Below are 24,624 nucleotides of genomic sequence, written 5' to 3'. Positions count from 1 at the left end.
AAATAAGGAGCGGATAAGGATCCCTCAGAAAGTAAACACAAACACTCGGGAAGCTGTACATCACTAAAACAAGATCTAATCGATAAGTTTCTCTTCATATGATTCGTTATGCTCTTGCTAGATATGGGATCATGCCAAGAAAAGAAAGGATAGCCATTACATACCTCTTGTTGTCTATACGAACTCAACTACAAAACTCGTCTCGAATAGCACTTTAACCCATAATTGTTATACCCTGCGTTTTCAGAGCATGAGTATGATGTGTACCTCACCGTATTAATGGAGTGTCGGAGACGTCCCATGATGTTTTGAAAGGCACAAGCCATGGAAAGTACGTAACAACGAAGAAAAAGGGTGAATTACGATCTCGTAAGTCGTAATCGGGAAAGAGTATTTTGGAACACGAGAACATGGCCATTATTAGTATAATAGTTGATAAATATCATGTATGGAGAGTTTCGAAATATTTCGAGATCGAGCAAATTGAAGAAAATAAGTTCGACGAAAAATTTGAGAAACGCTGGACGGATTTTTAGTCAACTTTGGAGGCGCATATCTCCTAGTGTATATGGAGTTTTAAGGTGTTTTAAGAGTCTAAAATGAATTTCGTTGAGTCTAGTTTGTGATGCAATAAACCGCTTGTTGATAGGACATCGGAGTAGATAATTATAGACGTTACAAAGCGGGGCGATGAAGCGAGAAACAAAGCGCAACGAGCGCAACGGGGGCGCTACGATCTTGCTACGATGCGTAGCTACGCGATGACGCCGCCTCAGCCCCTATATAAAGGGTTAAAATCTCACTTTTTCATCCAAAAATTTCCAGAAAATTCAGCAACAAAGGGAGCATTATACATCACAAAAATTGAGGATTTTGAGTGAAATTTCAAGTAACGAAGTATCAATCGAGGTCCGGGCAACCCATAGTCGCGATTATAATTTCGTTTGGTGTTGGAGTTATCTTGGGGACAAGAAAATGATGAATATTTTGCTACCTTCATAAAAATAAGGTATGAATTGTTAAATCTCTTTCTCTATCAATATGAATTAAGGAATAATTTCAAGAATAGTGGTCATGGTGTGTTGTGTTGATGTTGTTGATTTATGGATTGAGGGTTGAAGAGAAATTTGGATGACAATACATATATTTGTCTTGTACGATGTTGAGGATGTTGCTATTGATGTTGTTAGTATTAATTTCGACTTCCTTACGGAAATAAAGTTATTAATTAGTCGTATCCCAAGTTGGTTAGTTGGGAAATGTAGAAAACGATTGTGTGGGCTGTTTTATGGCATATGTTGGTGTTAGAAATGATGTTATTACTATTGGTATTGTTGTTGATGTTGTTGGTTGTTGAATTGGAATTTCGGGCTAGGCACGTAAACAGTGGGAAATCTTTTTGCCGAATTTTGACGGAAATTTAAAGGCTTTCATTAAGTGTTTAAGACGAGCGTATGACGATGATCCTAACGATATTATGAATAGTTCTATATGTAGATTACGAGGCTACGAATAATTCTTAAGCGAGTTGCAAGACAGGAAATAAGTTGGAAGTCGAGAATTTGTCTTCCAGGTATGTTAAGGCTAGTCCCCTTCTTTCTAAAGGCATGATCCTTTCGTTATAAACCTTTATGTCGTACCATAATATCATTGTTTCCGTAAATTCTAGAAATCCACGAATCACGCGATCCTTATGATGTTATTGAGCTCCCAAAGGCATGATTCTTTTCTTACCAAACTATGCTTGAATTCCATGAAAACTCTCATTTCCAAGAATGTTAGAGATTCATGACTTTTAAAGTTTCTATGATGGTAGAGTTGAATAATTTCTTATATGATAACCATGATGATGATCATAAGGGATTTATTTATCCAAGCTCCAAGGCATACGAATTTCATGTTATTATGAGATAATTTTATTCACAGAGATTTCCATCTACCTGAGCTATATATTATTATGATGACGTTATGAGAACGTTGAACCATTTCTTGATGTCTCAATTTTGTTCATGGAAGATGACTATTTCTTTTAAGATTCCAAAAGTACATGACTTGATGCCCTATGAGATTTATGGTCTTATTCTACGTTTTCTCTTAGTTCTATTCTCCATTGATAGTCTCACCTTAAATTAATTGTTCCTTGAGGTGAGACAAAGCGATGATAATTATTCCATAATATAATCGGAGGTTACCGACCTTACGTCACTCCGATACGGTTGTGGGTTTTGATTGGGCTCTTATGCATGCTTTTATATATATATATATATATATATATATATATATATATATATATATATATATATATATATATATATATATATATATTTTTTCTCACACCGCGCCGCGCTATAGTCGGCCGGGCGGGCACGTAGATGTGCACACTTGCCGGTGGGCATGTTATGATATTGCCCGGACGCGGGAGGCTGGACGCGAGCTAATGATGATAACACCGAGCCTTAAATGGCCGGGCATGATACTCTTATATATCACACCGAGCCTTCATGGCCGGGCATGTTACTTTCACACCGAGCCTTTATGGCGGGCATGTTACTATGTATATGTATGAAATGTTTTTTTTAAAAAAGGCTAAGCATGCATGACATCCGCCTTATGAGGCATCCGGATGTTCGGAGTTATCTCTCTTACTCATTGTTACTTTTCATATCTATATTATGTTATTATTCATGCCTTACATACTCGGTACATTATTCGTACCGCGTCCCCTTCTTGCGGACGCTCGCGTTTCATGCCGCGCAGGTGTATACAGATGAGTAGAGGATATGGCTAGAATATGTTCCAGCTGGATTGGCGAGCTCCATTTCTTTCCGGAGTGTTGCCGAGTCAGAGTATCCATGTCATGGTATAATTATTTATGTTAGAGACTTTGCGACGAGTCACATATATAGTATGTCGGTTTGCAAGCGGCTGTAAGCCGATGTATTATTATGCATTACTTTACAGATTTCATATGATTGCAGATCTTACTTGATTTGATAAAGACGAAAAGAATGTTTTTGTGAAAAACTTTCATCATGCATTTCATTCCATGCTTTAAGGGCCCAATGAGACTATGAGTATAACGAGAATTAGTGGGTTCGCTCGGCTCTAAGTAAGGGTCGAGTGCCCAACATGCCCCATCAGGACTGGGGTGTGACAATAATAGTGGTAATACTTTTATCAACTTGGTGAATACTAGTATATCTTTGTATATCGAATGATAACTCGTTTCTATTAAGAATCGGGTAGAATTTCCCCTACTTCATACACATCCACAACTCAACCACAAGATCAACAACATTAATAACAAGTCACAACTCAAGAACATATTCAAATTAGTCCAATATACACTATATACAACATTATTATACATTCTTTCTCTCTACATCCATGGAGTATAACAACAACAACAACAACAACAACTAGTACACCTATTCCTCATGTCAATCCAGCCACTTTAATAACATTAGAACAATCATCAAGAATAGTCCATACTCCAATAATAACAAGAACGCGATATACAATATATCTTCCATCTTTTCTTATCAAACAAGTTAGCTAAAGGTTACACAAGCTCAAGTACATCTAGAAGGGATGAAATCTTACCTCAAAAAAGCAAGAACAAATACTTCACTACTAAGAGAAATCCAATCTTCGACACAAGAGGAACAACTCACTTCAACAATCACTACTAGCTTGCTAGCACTTGAATCATCTTAATAATCCTTGGATTTGATCAAGTTTGATATAAGAACTTGGGGAGAGGGTTTGAGAGCTTATAAGAGTTGTGTTAGGATGAAAATGACATAACAAACGAGGGCCACGGAATGTATACAACAAGAACAATTTTAGCCGACCTGGATCTGCGACCGAGTCTGTGTCGCAGATGGCCATCTGTGGATGCAGATCTCAATGCATTTCGAGGCAGAAATCCAAGAATTTATTGGCCTCAAATGCGTCCTTATCTGCGAGGCATACTGGGTTCTGAGTAGTGTGGCTTTATAGAGTCTTGAAAGAAGAAGAAGAAGAAGAAGCGTGAACAAAGTGTGACCTGAGTGGTGTGGCTTTAGAGACAAAAAAATCATATCAAAGGTCATCATTTGCCTCTATACTCAGTAAAGGGGGATTCAAATCGACATGCACTGGAAGCATGGCACGTTCACCGAATGTTCAGAGTGAAGGGATATGTATGTAGTCAATCATCAAAAATGATTCGTTCGAGAATTGGTGAAACCTTTCCACTTCTCGATTACACCTATTTGAGTCCCACGAAAGTGGGGGGACTATCTGTATTAGGGAAAATTCAGAGAACACAACTGAATGCCATGGCGACACGTTTCAATAGGGATGAGTTAGCTCCAAGTCAGCACTCAAGTGCTTCCGGGGGCGATCAAATGACTCCGGAGGTTCGTAGAGATTTGTGTTCCCGGGGATCGAGAACCTGATGGAGCACTGGTTGAAGAGACCAATGGTCAGCCGTTACAAAAAGACTTTGCACCTCCCACGGAATATTAATAGGCATTATTGTCATATTTGTTGTCTGTCATTACTACAGCTTTAATTTTTAATATCAATGCTGGCATAATTCATGGAATATGTACCTCTCAACCCAAGTATAAATAGGGCCTATCATTTTATTGTAAGGACACTCGGGAGATACATACAATACACAGTTGATACTTGCCTTACTCTTTAGCTTTTCATTTCAATTTAGCTTAGCAGTACTGCTACTAACAGTCTTGCCCGGAGATTCTAGCTCAAGGCTTCTCCAAGGCTATCTCGATTATTTACTTTCATTATATTTCGTTTATATCGATCATTAACTGCAAATTATATTGTTATTTTGGTCACTTTGATCCACGTGTTTTAGACCACGTATACAAATCTAATTATACCAATTTACGGGTAAACAGTAAATAAGGGTGGATATTACATGTTTCCAGTTTTCAAATCCAATTTTTGAGCCATTGACTATGTCCTCTGGACATTTCACTTGTTACTTATCGTAGCCAAAGTACCTTTTAAATTTTTTTCCTTAGATAGGATAAGTGTACCATGTAGTAAATAACCACAAGGACACAAGAATTATGTCTGCTTTAGAAGATTTGAGCCAACATCGTAAATGATAGAAAGACCAAAATCTTAAATTTATTTTTTATTGTAAATAGTTTGCTTTTACCTATATGTTTGATTCTCCTCAATTTCTAATGTGAACATTTTAGGGCTTTTAACTTTATAATAAGTGTGGGTCTTAAGGACGACGAAGGGTATTCCTGTCATTTAGCTCAATCTCAAAAAATCTTTCCGTACTGTTTCTCTCGCTCTCTCAGTAGCTCTAGAAGAATTAGTTTTTTCCTCTTCTGTTCCAGATTTTCAAGGACGGCTCTTTGCTTTCTCATCTGGGTGTTGCAATTTTGGTAAGTTTATCTTAATTTTTGCCCCAATTTTCTTCCGTTTATCTTCAAATTTACCAATTTTATGGCTTAAATTCATTGTTGTTGTCAATATTTTTCTGACCTGTCTCTTCAATGTTCTTCGGATTTCATTTTCTTCCTTACTCAATCTCTTTTGCATGATTTCTCTTTTGACATTAATTTATTTCTTATATTTATTTTAAATTTTTTGGATCCCAAAATTAATTTTTAATGAGATAGGTAGCTAAATCTTTCTGGAATTTGATAGAATTTAGTTCATCATGAAATATTTTCATCTCTCATGGCCAAGAGATACTTACAAATTAATACAAGTATATATCCACCTTATACAAAATTCTTGTAACTTTTATTTTCTATTCTTACATTGGATTATGGGGATTAGGTACTTTATCCCAAAGCATTGACCAAGGTGTAACTATAGAAAATATTGTAGACAGCTTGAGTAACTTCAAAGGAAAATTCGACTTGATTTGGCATTAATCTCATATTCCACATCTGCTAAATTCGACTTCCATGTCCATTAGGTAAACGAAGCTTCAATTGGAAGATCAAAGACTGTTTAAACGATTTTTGTTTTGTTCCACTTAAACTTAAACTTTCCAGTTCTGCAAGTTTGATATACTTCTTATATTTTTATTAAGGAATTTGCATTTTACCATGTTGTTTGAAATTGGGATTTTGATAAGTTCATTGAACTTTCATTAATTTTGAAACCCTATGAATCTTGTTCTCTATAATTTTCCTAGATGCTCTGCTTTGTTGCTTTGTGAATAAACAAAGGGCAAAACAAAACCTCCGGTTAACCTCTAATGACATTGAAGTATATTTTTGTCATCTTTCGCATTCTCTTTTGAATAATTGATGGGCAATTGATTGACTGGGGTTTGAGACTGCCTTATTGCAGGTAGATATTTGTTCTGATGTCTCCCAAAATCAATTTCACATTCGTATTACAGAAGTAACATTATTGAAGTTGATAATCACATATTACATTGTTAATGGATAAAATTAGGACATGCTAAAAAGGTCTATCACAAATTGTTAGAACTCTGGAGCATTGGTTCAGCTTAAAACGGCCAACAAACTTTTATCTTTTAAGGCTATATCTTCAATTTACTCTTGTTAACCTGGGGACACTGAGTAACATGATTTTTTGTGGGCTTTGCCCATGTAATATTGAATCTTAAAATACTATTGTCCCCTAAGCTTAGTTATATCACTTGTACGTGCATTGCCTAAACTCAGGTGAATAGATTAAGAATAATTGATATTGGTGTCATCTTTCATATGCGACGTTCAGAAATTGTGGTTCGCTTTCTATATAAAAAACTCTTATGCTTATCTTAATGGTGCAGACTACTAAATCCTCCGTTAAATTTGCCAAACTACATTGGTTAGGCCGAAAGCAACATCACAACTCAAAATCCTTCAATATAACTACGGTATGTATCGTTACAAAGCCTATGAAGTTGTGCGCTTGCCTGATCCATTTGGTTACTTTTTTAATTTCTTATGGAGTTTTAACCATAATGCGCTCTATTGCAGTACAACCTGTTGACCATGGGTATCTATTAGTATAAATAATTAAGCAGCCAAGCTTAAAAAGTTAACTATTGGATTAAATCATAGTATATTAGAAGATCATCCGAATTTTTTCATTTGTTGTTGAGATTTACGTAAGACAAATCTTCTTTGATAACAAATAGTAAAGTGTCTATCTATAATAGTTAGTTATTTTCTAATTTTAACGGTTAATTGCCTTTCAGTGTTGAGTATCTATGAAAAAAATTGAACCCAAAGAGCTTGAAAATTGGTAATGGTTATATGTACTCTAATTCAAATAGTAGTCTTATGCTCATTATATTAAAGCAGCACCTTGATGTACCATATATATTTTTCTATTAAGGTTGTCTATGGTTTGGATGCATAAACAAATAAGTTATAAAGGATGAAAATAATAAGTGGTTTGAATTATATGTGACTAGAAGAATACGGATTTCCAGCTCTTTTTTTTTTTTTTTTGAAGGAGTCTGCTTAGCTTATATAGTGAAGTCTTTTTTTCATAATGCTTAACTATTCTTTGACTTATAGCAGTTAACTGCTCCTCCATTGTTGAGAATCACTAATTCAAAATTGAGTATTTTAATTATATTACACCAAATATTGCTGTAGCAAAGCGAGAAACATAAGAAAGAAGAAGTTTTTTGAGGAACTGCTATGGATAGAGGGGGAAGAGGAGAAACAAAGATCATTGCTCAACGCCTTTCAATAGACGTGAGCCGAGGAAGGTTAGTTTTTACATAATTTCATCTCTTTTGGACAAATCTACAGAGAAAAAAAAAAGGAGGAAGCTCATAATATTATAAAATCGCATATCAATTATTCCATGTTGTCTTTTCGTCCTCAAAAGTAGCTAAGTTACTACTTTCACATCCTCCCTTCTCAGATATAGGACATCTTGATTTAGTTTTTGTTTGATATAATTTCAGAAGCATCTCAAAAAACGCAAAACGATGTTTGTGATCCAAAGGATATATTCAATTGCTATGCAAAGAGCTGGTAATCAATAAAGTGATTTCCTTGAACTTGTCTATATGTTACCTAAGTTGTGAAAATCATGGAGGTTCCTAAGAACTCTTTAGAGCTTTCAAACTGATGAAGCCTTTGCGCTGGGAAAAATAGTTTTCCCCATAAGTTATTGCTTATACAACTTTATCTGAAGGATATGACAGAGATGCCCCACTTGTTACGGCTTTAAACAGTTTCCTTCAGAGATGATACAAATAGAAGTAAGTGTGAATGAGGTAATTAAAAATTTCAGTCATAATGTTATACCAATTAAGGCTCTGTTGCTTTTCCTGGGAATGGAGATGAGACAAGCAGAAGGAAGAGTATAAGGTAAGACACTTTTTATTCATTATTTCTTTATCTTTATTATTAGGAAAGCTATATATGCCTATTATTATGATTGAGGTATAAATATAATGGCCTGCAAACTCTCTGACTTTCATGAAGCAAAATAATGATTTCCAACTTCACTGATGTCCAATCAAATATATACGTATATTACAAGTTTGAATTGATATAGACCTTGAGATTTTAAGTAGCATGAACTTGCGGCTTTTTATGTTGTTTGAAACTTCACGGTTAGAAAACAAATGGCTTATTGTGGAATTTTTTTTTTTTTTTAATTGTTCAACTCTACTTACTTATCTATAGTAATTTAAATATTAGTTATCTCAATGGATACTAATTTGATTCTTCATATTAGCGTAAATTAGAGACTGAGAGGACTCAAGATTTGCTTTTTTCAAGGAAATTACTTAAAAGAAGTTGAAAGATACGTACTCAATGACTGCGAAGGTCTACCTTTAAAATGAAATTTTGTGTTACTTTAATTTAGATATGCATATATAGGCTTATCTTATCATTATACTTGACTTCTACTGATGCTTAGGTGTGATAAAGACTCTTAATGAGATAGTCTCCCTATTACCATATTCAGAGCATAAGGACATAATGCATCTCATACCATACTTTCATCTAACATCTGTATAAGTAGAGTGATCAAATGTTTGAACCTTCTCTCTGTAAGAATACTTTTCCTTTGTCTTGAAACCATATACCTAACTTCTGTCAATAATTTAATAAGAATGATGCTGATAGTGAAATAAATTGCTAATGGTTGGCCAAAAGAACAATAGATAATATTTTCATATTCTACTTTTATTGCACATCACTCTTAATATGTGTTGCTTTTTGGAACTCAGTGTTTAACATTAGATAATGCATTCGAAGTATTTGACATGGTTAGTGGCAGAGCCAGAATTTTCAAATCATGGTTGGTCAAATGCGTTAAATCTCAAAATGCTACTTTGAGATTGGCTGCTCAACCAATAATTTTTGTATGTTAGTAATAATTTCCAATAAAAAAGGTAGTGTTTGATAAACCACAATGGGTGCTCAAGCACGCACTAGCTACACTGTATGTCCGCCACTAGATATGGTTATGTCTTACTACTAATTGTTCATGGCTTATGCCATATCAAAATAGCCAACCCTGACCCATCAGATCTCCTATGTAACATGTTATGACTCTTAATATTTCTTTAATGAACTTCTCATGGCTTCGGTTATCAAAATTTTCTGATCCATAACTTTAAACTTTTTGTTGTCTCTTATCAAATTGAATCTAAACATATTTGTTTGTTGTTTCTTTTTTTGTGACTTATTATCTTAACCATGTGTATGAAAAGACGACGGATCCGAAAATTTTGAAATGGAAGCAGTTGAAAGATGTAAGAATATTTCACCCTCTCTAAAGATTTATAGCTTAGCCTACCCCAACAGAGACATCTCCAGTTTGTCTTTCCCGTCAAATCACCAAAATAAATGAGCTTTATATGCATGTATATATGGCGATCTGAGATATTATAATACGTGTTCATGGTGAAAGTGTTAAATTTTACATGTTATTTATGCAGGTTTTGATAAGCTCACCTCTGAAGCTATATCTGTATACGGTAAAAACCGGGTAAAATTTGTCCGGTGCAACTCGGGATTGGTAAAAGGAAGAGAACGAACGGTAGTGTCGATCGAAGAAACTTTGCATGATTTCGTTGTATCACGGAGATAACTCCTACCGTGGTTGGTCGGTGTCCGATCCTTATACGGCCGAGTTGGTTGTAGCCGTTTGCCGGTGCGAATACAGCGAGATCAGTCGTGGCCGTTAGCCCGGTTTCTTCGTGACCATTCTGATCGTGGCCGTTGGTTCGGATAATCGGTTATTCGCCCGCCACGTGTGGGAATCTGCCACCTTAACCGACGGTCGTACGGGTGTCGACCGTACGACCCAACCTTATCCATATTAGGTTTTCTTTATCTAAAAGGGGCCCCGTGATGTGAGAGGCCCATAGAGGAAAACTATAAATAGGGGTCATTCTCTCATTTTGAGGGTTGGCTTTTACGATCCAAGAGCTTTGTACTTGAATATATGATAAAATTTCTCTTGCCTAGTGTTGTATTTTGTCGGTTATAACCGAAACAATCATTAAATCTCTTTATTCACATTGCTAATATATATATATAGATAGATAGAAAATTTGTCTCAAATACAAAGACCGAACGTCTTGGCTTAGCCTTTAACATATCGACTCACTATTCGCTCAAGCCCTTAATAAGCTAAATAGATTCGACTTTCTTTTATTTCTCAAAGTATAGATTAAAGTACCACATATCCTTTGCCTCATTTACAAATTTAACTTATTACCCATTTTCGAGGTAAACATTTTGGCGCCCACCGTGGGGCCTTGGATAATAGTGGTCTTTTGATCTCGGTTGCAACTCGTCTAAGGGTTTCAGTTCCATTGTTCGTCTCTCTTCAAAAACGGACAAAATGGCAAACGATGGAGAATCCGGCCACGTTAACAATGAGATTGTGGCGAAAACGATAACATCGGACCGCGGAGCTACCGGTGAATCCCGTTGGCCCGGATTGTCAATTCGAGGGAGGGCCTCAACCGTCAAAATACCGTGAACCGGAGAACGCCGCTCGGCCGGCCACGATCCCTTAAATACTTTCTGGTCCTCATCGCGACCCGGCTCGTGGCGGGGAAAGTGCGGATGTCCGGACGATATTAACTTGCGCCTTATTTTTGAAATGTTGCGAGAACAAAGAGCATTATTCTTTGGCGGGGGTTGCGATAGCCCAACTACGAGAACAAGAAGGATGAAACGACTCCGGAAAGGAGCGAGCGGTCTTCCGAACCCGAGGAGAGAAGAAAGCTCGAATGGTTGCAACGGGTCGGAGCGGAGCTCGTCGAGGCGCCGAGAATGCTCGAGACGTTGGCCAGCGGGTAGATTCAACCGAGAAAAGGGTCGAGACTACAATTCTCGGGTGGACCGGATTAGGGGGCTCCGCCCATTTTGAAGGGACCGGACTCGAAGAGGTATATTCGCAGGCCTTTTCCCCCAAAGTGTGGCTCCAAGCTAATCCCAAAAAGGTTCGAAGATGCGGACGTCGAATATGATGGCACAACGGACCTCGGGAGCACGTGACTTCATACACCTCGCGTTTATAAGGGGTAACGATCTCGAAGAAGACGAAATCGAGTCCGTGTTCTTTGAAAAAATTCGGGAAACGTTGTCAAAGGGAGCGTTAACATGGTATGACCATACGCAGAGCATTCGATCACTTCATTTGAAATGCTCGCGGATGCGTTCATAAAGGCTCATGCCGGGGCCGAGGAAAGGTCCGGGGCCCGGACGGATATTTTTCGGATGCCGAAGGGACGATGAGTTGCTGGCGGAGTTCGTCAATCGTTTCCAAAGGGAACGGATGGAACTCCCTCCGGTTCGGAGGAATGGGCTGCACAAGCGTTCACCAAAGGGCTTAATCCCGAAGTTCGATGGCTTCGTTCAAACTCAAGGAAAATTTGCTAGAATACGAGGGCGTGACACGAGCGGACGTACACAAACGTACGGAGTCCAAAATTCGGGTCGAGGACGATCGGCTCGAACCTCCGGACAGGTAAATGCGGGTAAAGGACTTGAGAGGTCTAGAAGAAATTTTGACCGGAGATGCGATCATCAAGGAAAGATATCGGCCGTATCCTCGGTCGGAGAAAACAAACTTTAGGCGGAAAAATCGAGGTCCGGGTCTGTCAGTCACTAAATGGACAGAGATAGAAGAACCGAACGTCCGTCAAATGGCCGGGGTTGTCGTTTAGAAGTGGCCGGAAGTTCGTTCGGCAACCGAGGATCCGCCGAGAATATCGAGAACTGGCTGAGTGTCAACGCCTCGGACTCTTGTGTCGGCCGTAGGTCGCATTCCTCGAGGCAAGGTGGCGAGGCCATTGAGGTTGGATCGGTCAACGGGACCCAACATGATTTGTGAATACCATGGTACTCATGGTCATAGAGGCGAAGAACGTCGCCGGCCACGAGAAGAGGTGGCTCGATTGCGAAAACGGCGCCTTTCGCGAATTTCCGAGTGAGCGAGCCAAAACCCACTACAAAGGAAAGGGAGTCGAATAAGCGGGGTGAGCCGTGTAGAGCCTCAAAGATATAATCAGCATGATGTCCCGGGGTACGGATGTCCACTGAGGACCGGTAATAAGCGGCAGTTACCTGCTTCAGGAAAAAGCGCGCAAGGGATCATGCATCTGAAGGCTCCATCACTTTCAGCAACAAAGATGCGGAAGGCATCGTTCAACCACTTGTGATGATACTTGTTGGTAATTTCTATTCTTGTTTTTAAATCTCGGATTAAACGTATTCTAATCGACTCAGGTAGGTCGGCCAACATCATCCGGTGGAGAGTGGTTGAACGATTAAAAGCTACTCGACCGGATCGTACGGTGGCCCAGTGCTTAGTGGATTCGACATGGCGAGTGAAACTACGAAGGGTGAGATCTCCTTACCAAATATCGACGGCGCACCCGTCAGATCGTGTTCTATGTAATCGAGGGGGATATGGTACAACACATTCTTTGAGTAGCGCGTGGATACATAGCATGAGAGCCGTGCCATCTACCTTACATCGGTTCTTGAAGTTCCCGACTCCGGAGGATAAAAAACTATCCTGGGAGAACAACGCAAGCCAACGAGAGATGTTCGCGATCGAAGAATCATCATCCTACTCAAAAAGCCGGGTCGAAAAGGAAGGATCATCGGGGAGAAGGATTCCAAATAGCAATTACCGTTAACGGGTCCAAAGAACGGAGCAAAGATTGGACCGGGGGCACGAAGACGATTTCAACATACCTAGATCATTCGTCTTGCCGATGAGTCGACGCGACAAAAAATCTCAATAGAGGAGGGAGCAAGTCATCTTGTTCGAATATCTCTTTGGGCCAGAGTAAAGGTATACACGGGCACGGGGTTAACCTCGGAGCTCGGGGAACAAGTTAATTAAATTTCTTCAAGCTAATGCCGATTGTTTTGCATGGTCGCGTATAGATATGACGGGTGTGTGTGGAAGTGACAACTCATAAAGCTTAGTCTCGATGGGAGGTTTCCGGTTGAGGCGAAGCGGAGGCCCGTAGCGCAGGCAAAGCATGCCTTCGTAAAGGATGAGGTAACAAAGCTTTTTTAAAAATAGGCTCCATTCGGGAAGTAAAATACCGGATTCGGCCAACGTGGTGGTGGCGCCGAAGAAAGGTAATAAATTTCGAATGTGCGTTGATTATAAGGATCTAAACAAAGCACGCCCGAAGGATTCGTTTAGTCGCCCCACATCGATAGAACGATCGACGCGACGGTCGGTATGAGATGTTAAGTTTTCTCGATGCTTACTCCGGTACAACCAAATTCGGACGCACCGGAAGATCAAGAGAAAACATCTTTCATTACTCGACAGGACTTATTGCTACAACGTAATGCCATTCGGATTAAAAAATGCGGGCAACCTATCAACGCCTAGTTAACGAATGCTGAGGAACAAATAGGAAAAACGATGGAAGTTTATATTGACGATATGGTTGTTAAGTCCCTGGAAACAAGAGGACCATTTAAAACATTTGAAAAACCTTTGACGTACTCCGAAGATATAATATGAAGCTCAATCCGGAGAAGTGTGCTTTCGGTGTCCGGTCGAGTAAATTCCTCGGTTACATGGTGTCAAATCGCGGGATCGAGATCAACCCGGATAAGATCAAAGCAATCGAGGACATCGAGGTGGTAAATAACGTCAAAGGAGTACAAAGGCTTACCGGGAGGATAGCGACATCGAGCGGTTTATATCAAGATCTTCAGACAAGAGCCACCGTTTCTTCTCCTTACTCAGGAAGAAGAACGACTTCACATGGACACCGGAGTGCCAGAAAGCCTTACGAGAGCTAAAAGAGTACCTATCCAGCCCTCCTTTGTTGCATACGCCGAAAGCGGACGAGCAGCTTTTTCTCTACCTTGCCGTATCCGAGGTAGCGGTAAGTGGAGTTCTGGTCCGAGAAATAATCGGCACACAATTTCCCATTTATTATGTGAGTAGGACCTTGGGGGATGCGGAGACCCGTTATCCCCACCTTGAAAATTGGCATTAGCACCGGTAAGCGCTTCCGGTAAAAGCTTAAACCTTACTTTCAATGCCACCCGATACGCGTAGTGACCACTTATCCTTTAAAGAACATCTTCGCATAAACCGGAATTATCGGGCGGTGCTAACTAAATGGTCGAGAGATAAGTGGGTACGATATTGAGTATAGGCCCCTGACGACCATCAAGTTACAAATCTTAGCCGATTTTGGCGTACTTCACTTCGGTCATGATCCCGAGGTGGAGAAGGAACTCATAACCTCGGCAAAGCCACGGGTATTTAGTCACTACACACGGACGGAACCTCGAACCTTAGAGGTTCCGGGCTTGGAATCGTCCTTAAAACCCCCGCCGGAGATGCGATCCGGCAATCTATTAGAACGGTTAAATTAACTAACAATGAAGTCGAGTATGAGGCTATGATTGCGGATAGGACCGGAATTAGCCTCGGAGCATGGGGGCGAAGTAATCGAAGCAAAATGCGATTCTCTCCCCGGTTGTCAATCGTGTGAATGGCGTCTTCGAAGTCAAGGATGAACGAATGCAAAGATATCTTGAAAGGGTCCGGGTCATACCCCCACCGGTTCAAAGAATGGACCATGCGCACGTACCAAGGGAGTAATCGCGAGGCCGACGCGTCGTCAGGTTTGGGATCTTCAGTCGAAGGGGAAGAAATTAACCCCGGGACCGTTGTGCACTTGATGAACTCGGCGATAGATAACGGGCATGCTGAGATAAACGCAATGGGATTAACTTGGGATTGGCGCAATAAATACATCGACTATTTGCAAGACGGAAAGCCCCCAACGACCCGAAGGAATCGCGATCGCTAAGGACGAAAGGGAACACGGTTTTGCCCCGGCGGACGGTCGGCTATACAGGCGGTCTTTCTTCGGCCCTTTGGCCAAATGTTTGGGTCCTGGTGAAACCGAGTACGTGATGAGAGAAGTACATGAGGGGACATGCGGGAATCACTCCGGCGCGGAAGCCTTAGTCCGAAAAATCATTAGAGCCGGTTATTATTGGAACCGGATGGAGGAAGATGCGAAGAATTTTGTCGGAAGTGCGACGGGTGCCAAAGACACGCTTCCGATGATTCATCACCCCGGGAGTCGCCGCACCGGTTGTATCACCCTGGCCGTTTATAAAATGGGGAATGGACATTGTTGGTCCACTGCCATGGGCACCAGGTAAGGCCCGCTTTATTTTGTTTATGACTGACTACTTTTCAAAATGGGTTGAAGCACAGGCCTTCGAGAAAATACGAGAGAAAGAAGTTATTGACTTCATTTGGGACCACATTATTTGCCGATTCGGCATTCCGGCCGAGATCACCTGTGACAACGGCCCCCGGTTCGTTGGTGGCAAAGTTAATGATTTCCTCGAGGTCAAGATCAAAAAAATTATGTCAACTCCGTATCATCCGTGTGCGAACGGATGCGGAATCCACGAACAAAACGATAATTTAGAATCCGAGAAAGAGACTTGAAACGTCAAAACACCACCGTAGGGAAATATTACCGGAGGCTGGGCCAAGCATGTAACCATATCAAAATCGAGTACGGGGGAAACACCCTTCTCGTTGGTCTACGGGACCGAAGCCCCCATTCCCGTAGAGGTCGGAGAACCCGGCCTCCGGTTCAATTACGCCACCGAGGATCAAACGAGGAGGCCATGGCCGTAAAACTCGATCTCACGGACGAGCTACGCGAGAACGCGTTAATTCGTATTGCAGCCCAGAAACAAAGGATGGAAAGGTACTATAACCGGAGAGCTAACTTCCGACATTTCCAAATTGGGGACTTGGTGCTCCGAAAAGTTACCTTGAACACCAAAAACCCCAATGAGGGAAAACTTGGTCCGAACTGGGAAGGTCCGTACAAGGTGACCGAGATAACGGGCAAAGTGGTCCCTGTCACCGGAATCCATGGACGGACGACGGTTACGCAACAACTGGAATGTGGCTCATTTGAAGAGATACTACTGTTGAGGTATGGACCTTTTTTGTTTTTTATTCACTTACCTTTTCTTTTTGCAGGGAGCCGAGTGCCCGACGTGGTTAGCTTGTTAGGTCTGAAAACACGTGTTGCACTCTTTTCCTTAGCTCGGTTTTGTCCCAAATGGGTTTTCCGATAACGTTTTTAATGAGGCGACAAGTACAACGTGTTACTAAAGTAAGAATATAAATACCGAATATTCGAGGGTAACAACCAACGACCGAGGGATGAATAGTGCTTATCCGACTTACAGCTCGAATAAGCACTAGGGGGCTATGACAAAACATTCCGATGTAAGGACTAAAAGATCAAAAGTGAATCGTGTCCCTCTAATATTCACTATGGCAGAACCGACGTCGACCTCCGTACGTTTCGATGTAAGGACCAAACGATCGAGCGAATCGTGTCCACTTAGAATTTGCCACGGCAAAAAACGAAGGAAACGGATAAAGTCCTCATATGATGTACATGTACTTGCGCTTATTGAAAAATCAAATTATTACATTTCGGAGTTATCTTCTTTGTAAATCGCTTTGCTCCGAAAATCGGCATCGCTTATCCGTATACTCGATCCCGAACATTACGTAGCCGAAATACGGCAAAGGCCACAAGGTTACAGCAAACCGAGCCTAAATCTTAATACCCTCGAACGGGGACCTGCTACACCGTAATTTGTTTAAGCGAGTAGATTCAGTGCTCGAACCTAATCAAATAAAGGAATAGCCGCAAAATATCGGCCCTAAAAATGCCTAACGTGATTCGAGACGTTCGAATTCACAAAGCACAAATAAGTCCCGCGGGCAAACTTCTCTAATCGCTCCCGGATAAATCATGCGGATGAGATGAAAACTCTAGTCGAACAAGTCCGAAAATCGGCAAAACAATGAGAAATCATAACAAACATTCAAACAAAAGAATGGTCGGCACAAAGGATAAGCTTTTTTATATACACAAATTTTTTACACTTGAAATTTGAAAAAATTCAAAGTGCTATAAAGACAAAACAAAAAAAGGGAGTACAAGCCATAGCTATCATCCACGACCGGAACCGAATACTTTCGGACTTTATCCGTTCGAATCATCGGAGTCGGAGCCGCAGCTCTCTTTGCCTCCTCCCTGTTCTTTTAGCCTCCCGAATAAGAGGCCGGGAGATCGGTGAAACCACGCTCGGCTTCTCAAGGGTGATTCTCCGATATCTCCACCGTTCATGTTCCACCGCAACCGTGGAATAGCTTCTCGGCTTCGCTTCCACACTCTTTAAGGCTTCCACCAAATCGGCATCGGCCCGGCCGCCTTAACCAAAAGTTCATTCCTCTCATCGAGGACACTCCGATATTGATTAGCCGAGTCAAGCTCAGCTTTGAGCGTGTCGTTTGCTTCGGTCATCTCCCCGAGCTTGGTTCTGAGTTCATCGCACACTCTGGCCCTGTCCTCGGCTTTTTGCTCGAAAACCTTCATTCTATCCGCGTATCTAGCACTCTCGGATTCGAGTCGTCGGTGCCTTTCGGCCAAATTGGCGGCATCAGACTTAACCGAGTCGAGTTCTCCTCCGGAGTTGTGAAACGGTGGTTTCGAGCTCGCTCGGCTACTGGAAGAAAACCGAGCGTCGGCTTCGACTAAGACCGATTTTCTCTTCCTCCGTGTTCTGGGTGCTTCCGCACAAGCCCGCCTAACTCATCCTTGGGCCGAAGGTTCTCACCTTCATAATATCAATCTCGGGCCAAGGTTAGCAGGACACCGCTCGGCCACTGCTCGTCTTCCTTTATTTGCAAAAGTGTGCCGAAATTTCATCGTTTCTCGACTTTGGGCATCCAACTGCCTTTAAGGTCATCAATATCTTGTCAGCCCTTGATGAATCCCTCGTTTACAAGCACCACACTCGCCAAAGAAGCAAAGACATTAAAACCAAAACTTGCATCAAGTTATAAACACATGGACTAAGGCCTACCCGATTGCTTCGCATGCATTCCTTCGTTAATCGAGGCTCCGCCAATGGATTCCGGCCATTTTCTTTTGCCCGAATCCGAGACGAGGGCCTTAAGTAGCTTGCCACCCCCACCGGACGAGATAAGAAATTACAATCTTCGTGGACAAGATGATTGCCGGACCGGTTCTCCCCAGTTCCACGCTAGGAGCCGAAAAGATACTCACCGGTGCTTTCCCTCGCACCGACCGGTAGATCGATTGGGTCGCCCTCGTGACCCGAGGGGATGGGAAGATGGCAAATCCGGCAGCCTCCCCGCAGTTGGAGGAGTGTCCAAAAACATCTCATCTAAATTATCCGGCCTAGGAGCAGTGGGTGTGGTTGGAACAGTACCGGCACCCTCGGCAGAAGTAGAGGCTTCAAACCCGGCGACGGACCCTCAAGTAGTAATGAGTTTGGGTATCTTCCGGTGCCGGTGCGGTACTCGACTCTTATCCTGGGCTCCAAGCGGCTCGTGCCCATCTCCGTGGCCTTTGCAAGGTGAATCTCTCGGAAGACTCTTCACCGTAATATCAACAAACTCGATAGACCCAAGAGGCGTTGCGCATGTTAATTTCTTCCCCCCGGTGTACCGAGCCAAGCGCGGTCCTTCCTCGATTGAAGGGTGGAGCTGCATAGCTTCCTCCTCCGGGACCGACTCGAAGGCAGGGGCCACACCGACCTACGAACGATCACATCGGACTCTTCTTCGTCTCTCGGTGATCGGACGACGCGCCTTGCCCTTTTTCTTGGCTTGTCTCCTTTATCCGAGGTTTTTCTTCGTCTTTGGCGGCGGCAATAATTACCGACGACCCGGCCGAATCGAATGTCGGTGCCGGTACAGCTTGCTCTGCTGTAGTCCCGGGTATGGGTTTCACCGAACCTTTCGGTAAACCTAAAATCAAAGGGTTATGGATGACGGTCAAATTAAAGAAAGGCAAACAGTACATAATACTCGAACTCAAAGGGTGTTACCGTGGTTTCAGCAATCCATCGCTCGACAGCCGAGATTCCCCATGTCAACTCTTTCTCGTGTGAACGGCGGTTCAGAGCGCCTCGACCCACTCGTTCATACGTGGAATGAGGGGTATCCATGCCACCGCCAGAGAAGAAAAAGGAGAACGTAAGCTCGAAGGATCAAATTAAGGAGAATAAGAATAAATTGACAAAGTTGGGTTCGAGGGACTTACGGTTGTCATTCCATTTTTCCGGAAAGGGCATGTATTCCTCCGGGATAATATCCGAGGTCCTCACCCGAACGAAGCGCTCTAGCCAGCCCCGGTCTCTATCTTCGTCCATTTTTTAGAAGATCGGATTCCGGCCTCTCTTGGCTAATTTTATCACGCCTCCCCGGAATCGTCTTGGGGAATAAAGGCGGATCAAATGTGCCATCGTGAATGGTTCCTTGGCGTTGTTGGCCAACAACCGGAGGCAAGCTACCGTCCTCCAGATTATCCGTCCAATTTGTGCGAGGGTCACATCGTAGGTCCGACACATCTCCGTAATGACCGGATCAATTTCAGGTTCGAGCTTGAGCGTGAAGGGGTAAGTGTAAACGTATAAGAAGCCCTCTCGGTAGTCGGTTATCGATTCATCCGGACCAGGAGCAAACACTTGTACCGGACGATTGTCCCATCCGCGATCTCCGACCGATCGAGCTTATCCTCGGTGATGGGAAGAGGATATCGTCTTACGTCGTATCCTCTATCCGAAACTGAGAAATTCTACTTCAAACTCTTTTGTTGAAGTTGGGTTTAATCGGCACAATATCCAAAGCCGTAGGCTCGGCCACATTCTTTCCCTTCGGCTGAGACACACCGGCTCAGCTCGGGGGAGGAGACCGAGGGAATATCCTGGGAGGTGGTTTCGGTATTGGTAGACATTTGCAATGGATGAGAGGTTGAAAATTTAATAAAGGGATGAAGGTAAGAAGATGGTGACAGAGAAGCAAATAAAATGCAACACAAATGGAAAAATGAAATGACGAGCGACACTTGAGTAGAACGGTTTTCCTTGCAAGCAAAGTTTAGGTGGCAAATATGGGTGATGAAATAACAGGATCGACAATGGAAGAGAAGTCAGAAAAAGATGAAATGAAGAACAGCAGTGGAGTGAAGAAGTTTGAAGTGAAGATGATGAAAGTGGAGAGAGTAAAATGAAGAAGGAAGTACGTAGAAGGTTAGATATACACGCATGGGACTGGGCGGTTACAAATCCCGACCAATCGGTGAACGCCACGTGTCCCGTAATAAATGAAGACGTACTTTGAAGGGACGTGCGTAACGGCGGTTGCAGAGCTCGGACCAGTCAGGGTATGACACGTGGCAGATGGCAAAACAAAGTGACAACTGTTCCTGCCAAAATGAAAAGATAAGAACGAGCCAATGTGATCCTCGGTTACACGATTCATCCACTTCCCGTTACTCCGATAGGATCTCAGTCCGGAAAGTGTGGGGACTATCTGTATACGGTAAAAATCGGGTAAAGTTTGTCCGGTGCAACTCGGGATTGGTAAAAGGAAGAGAACGAACGGTAGTGTCTGATCCGAAGAAACTTTGCATGATTTCGTTGTATCCGGAGATAACTCCTTATCGTGGTTGATCCGGTGTCCGATCCTTATATGGCCGAGTTGGTTGTAGCCGTTTGCCCGGTGCGAATACAGCCGAGATCGGGCCGTGGCCGTTAGCCCGGTTTCTTCGTGACCATTCTGATCGTGGCCGTTGGTCCGGATAATCGGTTATTCGCCCGACACGTGTGGGAATCTGCCACCTTCTTCTGACAGTCGTACGGGTGTCAGATCGTACGACCCAACCTTATCCATATTAGGTTTTCTTTATCCTAAAAGGTGGCCCATGATGTAGAGGGAGGCCCATAGAGGAAAAACTATAAATAGGGTCATTCTCTCATTTTCGAGGTTGGCTTTTCTCGATCTAAGAGCTTTGTACTTCAAATATATGATAAAATTTCTCTTGCCTAGTGTTCTTCAGATTTTGGTCCGGTTATAACTGAAACAGATCATTAAATCTCTTTATTCAGTATTGCACCTAATATATATATATAGATAGAAAATTTGTCTCAAATACAAAGATCTGAACGTCTTAGCTTAGCCTTTAACATATCAGCTCACTATTCGCTCAAGCCCTTAATAAGCCAAATAGATTCGACTTTCTTTTATTTCTCAAAGTATAGATTAAAGTACCACATATCCTTTGCCTCATTTACAAATTTAACTTATTACCCATTTTCGAGGTAAACAATATCCAGAAAGAAGTGTTTGCACAAACTTAATTGATGCTGTTAAGATGAAGCATAAGCCATCCTGTTCTCATCAGCCAAATCAGTTGACAAACTCTATAAAGGGATGATGTGAGTCGTGTTTAATTTTTTAAAAGGTGGCTACTCCCTTACTAGGTGAACTTTTTATTTGTATGAATCTATGAATATAAAATTAGCTATAACAACTTGGTTTATATTTATCTAACCTTCGGATATGTGTTATTAACTTCTTAATAAGGGTGAGTCGTTTTGGACGACGAAGGGTATTTCAGTAAATCTGAACCTCTTTATGGCTAAATGTAAGCTTGTCTGTCAGCCTTAGAAAATAAACACTGTCCTACTAGAAGTCCCACTCTCAATTTCTTACCATGTTCCCTCTTTCATTCACCGCTTCTCTCCTATATTAGCGTTTGCACAGCTGGATTCTGTCAAATTTTTATTCATTTTGTGGATTTGCTGCATTTGTAAAGGTTGTCTGCTTGTCTCTTGTTCGAGCTCTCAGTTGTGGTAAGTTTTTTCTCCACATATTCTCTTATTGCATTTTTTGTGGGTAAATTTTTGATAGATTCTTACATGCGTATCAATATTTTTGTGTGATCTGCACATATGCGTCTAGAAATTGATACTTCAATTCGTGATTTTTTGTGTAACTATTATATGATGTATTTTGATTAATTTTCTAATGGCTATTGCTTCAGAGATTACTGACCAAAATCCCCTAATGGCGTTTTTTCAGTATTCTTTTTTTGGTGTAAATTATTACTACAAAATTAGTCATGTCTTAGAGAAAAACTGAGGTCTTTTGCTAACCCTTGTTATGTGCCAACTTCTGATAATTAGGTGATACCTCAGGCCTAGGTTTTTCCCTACAAAGATGAAGAACCATTTTGCTTGAGGTAATCGTTGTTATTTGGTAGGAAAATGGCCTTACTAGATCTATTATATCTTAAATTAAGAAAACTGATGCGCCGAGATTTGATAATATGCCTAAATCAACTGAATTTTTTTACTTCTTTCTTTTGACAGGGCAACCCCTATTTGGATTTATCTATTGAGACATCAACTCATTTTTTCCCTGGGAGTAATCTTCTTAAACATATGGGATTCAGGAATGGTATCTTGATGATATGCAACGAAGGGATAAAGATGGTAAATGAATATTGTTATATCCCGTATTTTGAACGTCGGAATAATCCGGGTTAACCACGATGAGTTGGGAACAAGACTAGCCCGAGATATGAAGCGGAGATATTTTTTTTTATATTGTAAAGGCTTAAGTCGTGTATGGTTTTATTGGGATGGAAATATTAAAGAAACAATTGGGGTCAAATTGTATTTTTGGGAAAGTATTCTAATTTTGGGAAGGGAATTATTTTATGAAAATGGAAAAAAAAAAGAAAAGGAAAAATTAGGGCCTACGTGGCCGGCACAATTGGGGGTGGGCCATGGCCACATGGTTGGCTAAAATATGCAATAAAAGATGACTTGTGGGATCATTTTCATCATCTTCATCATATAGAATTTTCAAGAAACTTGGAGAAAATAAAAGAGAGAGAGAAAGAGGGCAAGAAACGCTGGAGGAGGAGAAAAACAAGACTAAGAATTGATCAAGAAAAATAAATTCTTCAAGCAAACTTGCTAATTCAAGTGGTGCTAAGTAACGTGGTGTTGTTGTTTCGGACAATAGCTCGCTCGTTTTCTCTAGCAACCAACTTTGGTCAAGTTAAGAAGAAGAAGAACGGTGAGTTTAATCTTGTTTTCTTGTGTTATAGATGGTTTATATGTGTTGTATGCTAAAAGGGAAGAAATTCATGTTAGAGGAAAGTGGGAATATGGCCGTGCATGGCAGGTTGGCCGTGTATATGTGTGTTGTGGTATAAGCCATGTATTAATGTTAGTTAGCATGTTTTATTTGTTGTGGTGTGAAGAAAAGAATGAAAATCATCCCTAGGCGTGTGTGAACGGGTGTTGTCGAATGGCCTCCCTTGTGTGGTCTTGAATGAACAAATTGTCGTTAGTGTTTTCGTTGTCGTCGTTATGGATTTTATAAGGAAAAATGCAAGTTTGATGACTTAGAATAATGTTATGTTGGTTATGGGATGACTTGGGAATTTATGTGGATTTTATGTAATTTCTACATTTATGAATATTGCGTTGTTAGTGTGTGGATTAATGATGTAAATCATGACTTGGAAAAGAAGAGTGTATTTGATGTTGTTTCGGGTTCGGGGACCATTTCGGGTCCAATGGAACAATATTTGGATTGTTGGAAAAATTGTATGAATTGCTTAAAGTATTATTGCATATGGTTTGAATGGGTTCGGACTAGTAGTCGAACGTATGAGCGTTAATATCGATTTGGTTGCATGAAGTTAGTGACTATATTGGAATGTCTCTAAGTATATAGCAATATGTGTTTAGTGTTGGAATATGTGGGATTGAATATTAATGTTGGAACGTATTGTGAATCGACTATTAATGTTGTAGTTTGTTTTCTTGTTGGGTTGTTGTTGAAATTGGCCGAGTTGAAATCTCGGGGTTGGTGTAAATATGTGAGATGCCGCCAAATCTTTGTAGCCAAGAATTGGTTAAGATCGAATTTTCAAAACCTTATGATTAATATTTGGTAAATATGACCAAATGTAGATTTTGGACGAAACGGACTTCAAGTTGGACTAGCGTAAAGGACGAATAAGGTATGTAAAGCTCTCCCATTTCTTCTTTTGGCATGTCTTAGATGTACTAGGCTCGAATTTGGACCTTGGGGACAACTCCACTCTTCGGAATCTACGTCTAGAAACGCCCCTTTTTCATTCGCAGAATTGAACGGTTATTGTGCGAATAGTTAGGAAAATTGTTTTAACCTCTAAAACTTGTGCAAATAAAACCCGATTACCTAAAAATACTCATAAATGACGTTATG

General features: G+C 41.2%; 1 long non-coding RNA gene across 5 annotated transcripts; it reads left to right on the top strand.

Annotated features, from left to right (window-relative positions):
- Positions 1–5,281: 5,281 nt before the first annotated feature.
- Positions 5,282–22,863, top strand: LOC132042092 (uncharacterized). 5 transcript variants are annotated; one of them, XR_009411342.1, is made up of 6 exons: positions 5,282–5,414; positions 6,788–6,874; positions 7,605–7,720; positions 7,922–8,330; positions 22,542–22,597; positions 22,728–22,863. It is a non-coding gene; the product is annotated as an uncharacterized LOC132042092 (long non-coding RNA). The 5 variants fall into 5 exon arrangements; XR_009411346.1 differs by lacking the exons at positions 22,542–22,597; positions 22,728–22,863 and adding exons at positions 9,689–9,730; positions 9,917–9,947; XR_009411345.1 differs by lacking the exons at positions 22,542–22,597; positions 22,728–22,863 and adding an exon at positions 9,917–9,947.
- The last annotated feature ends 1,761 nt before the right edge of the window (positions 22,864–24,624 follow it).

Source organism: Lycium ferocissimum, unplaced genomic scaffold (genome assembly GCF_029784015.1).
Source record: "Lycium ferocissimum isolate CSIRO_LF1 unplaced genomic scaffold, AGI_CSIRO_Lferr_CH_V1 ctg1320, whole genome shotgun sequence".
NCBI lineage: Eukaryota > Viridiplantae > Streptophyta > Magnoliopsida > Solanales > Solanaceae > Lycium > Lycium ferocissimum.
This window is presented reverse-complemented; position numbering and strand designations above follow the sequence as displayed.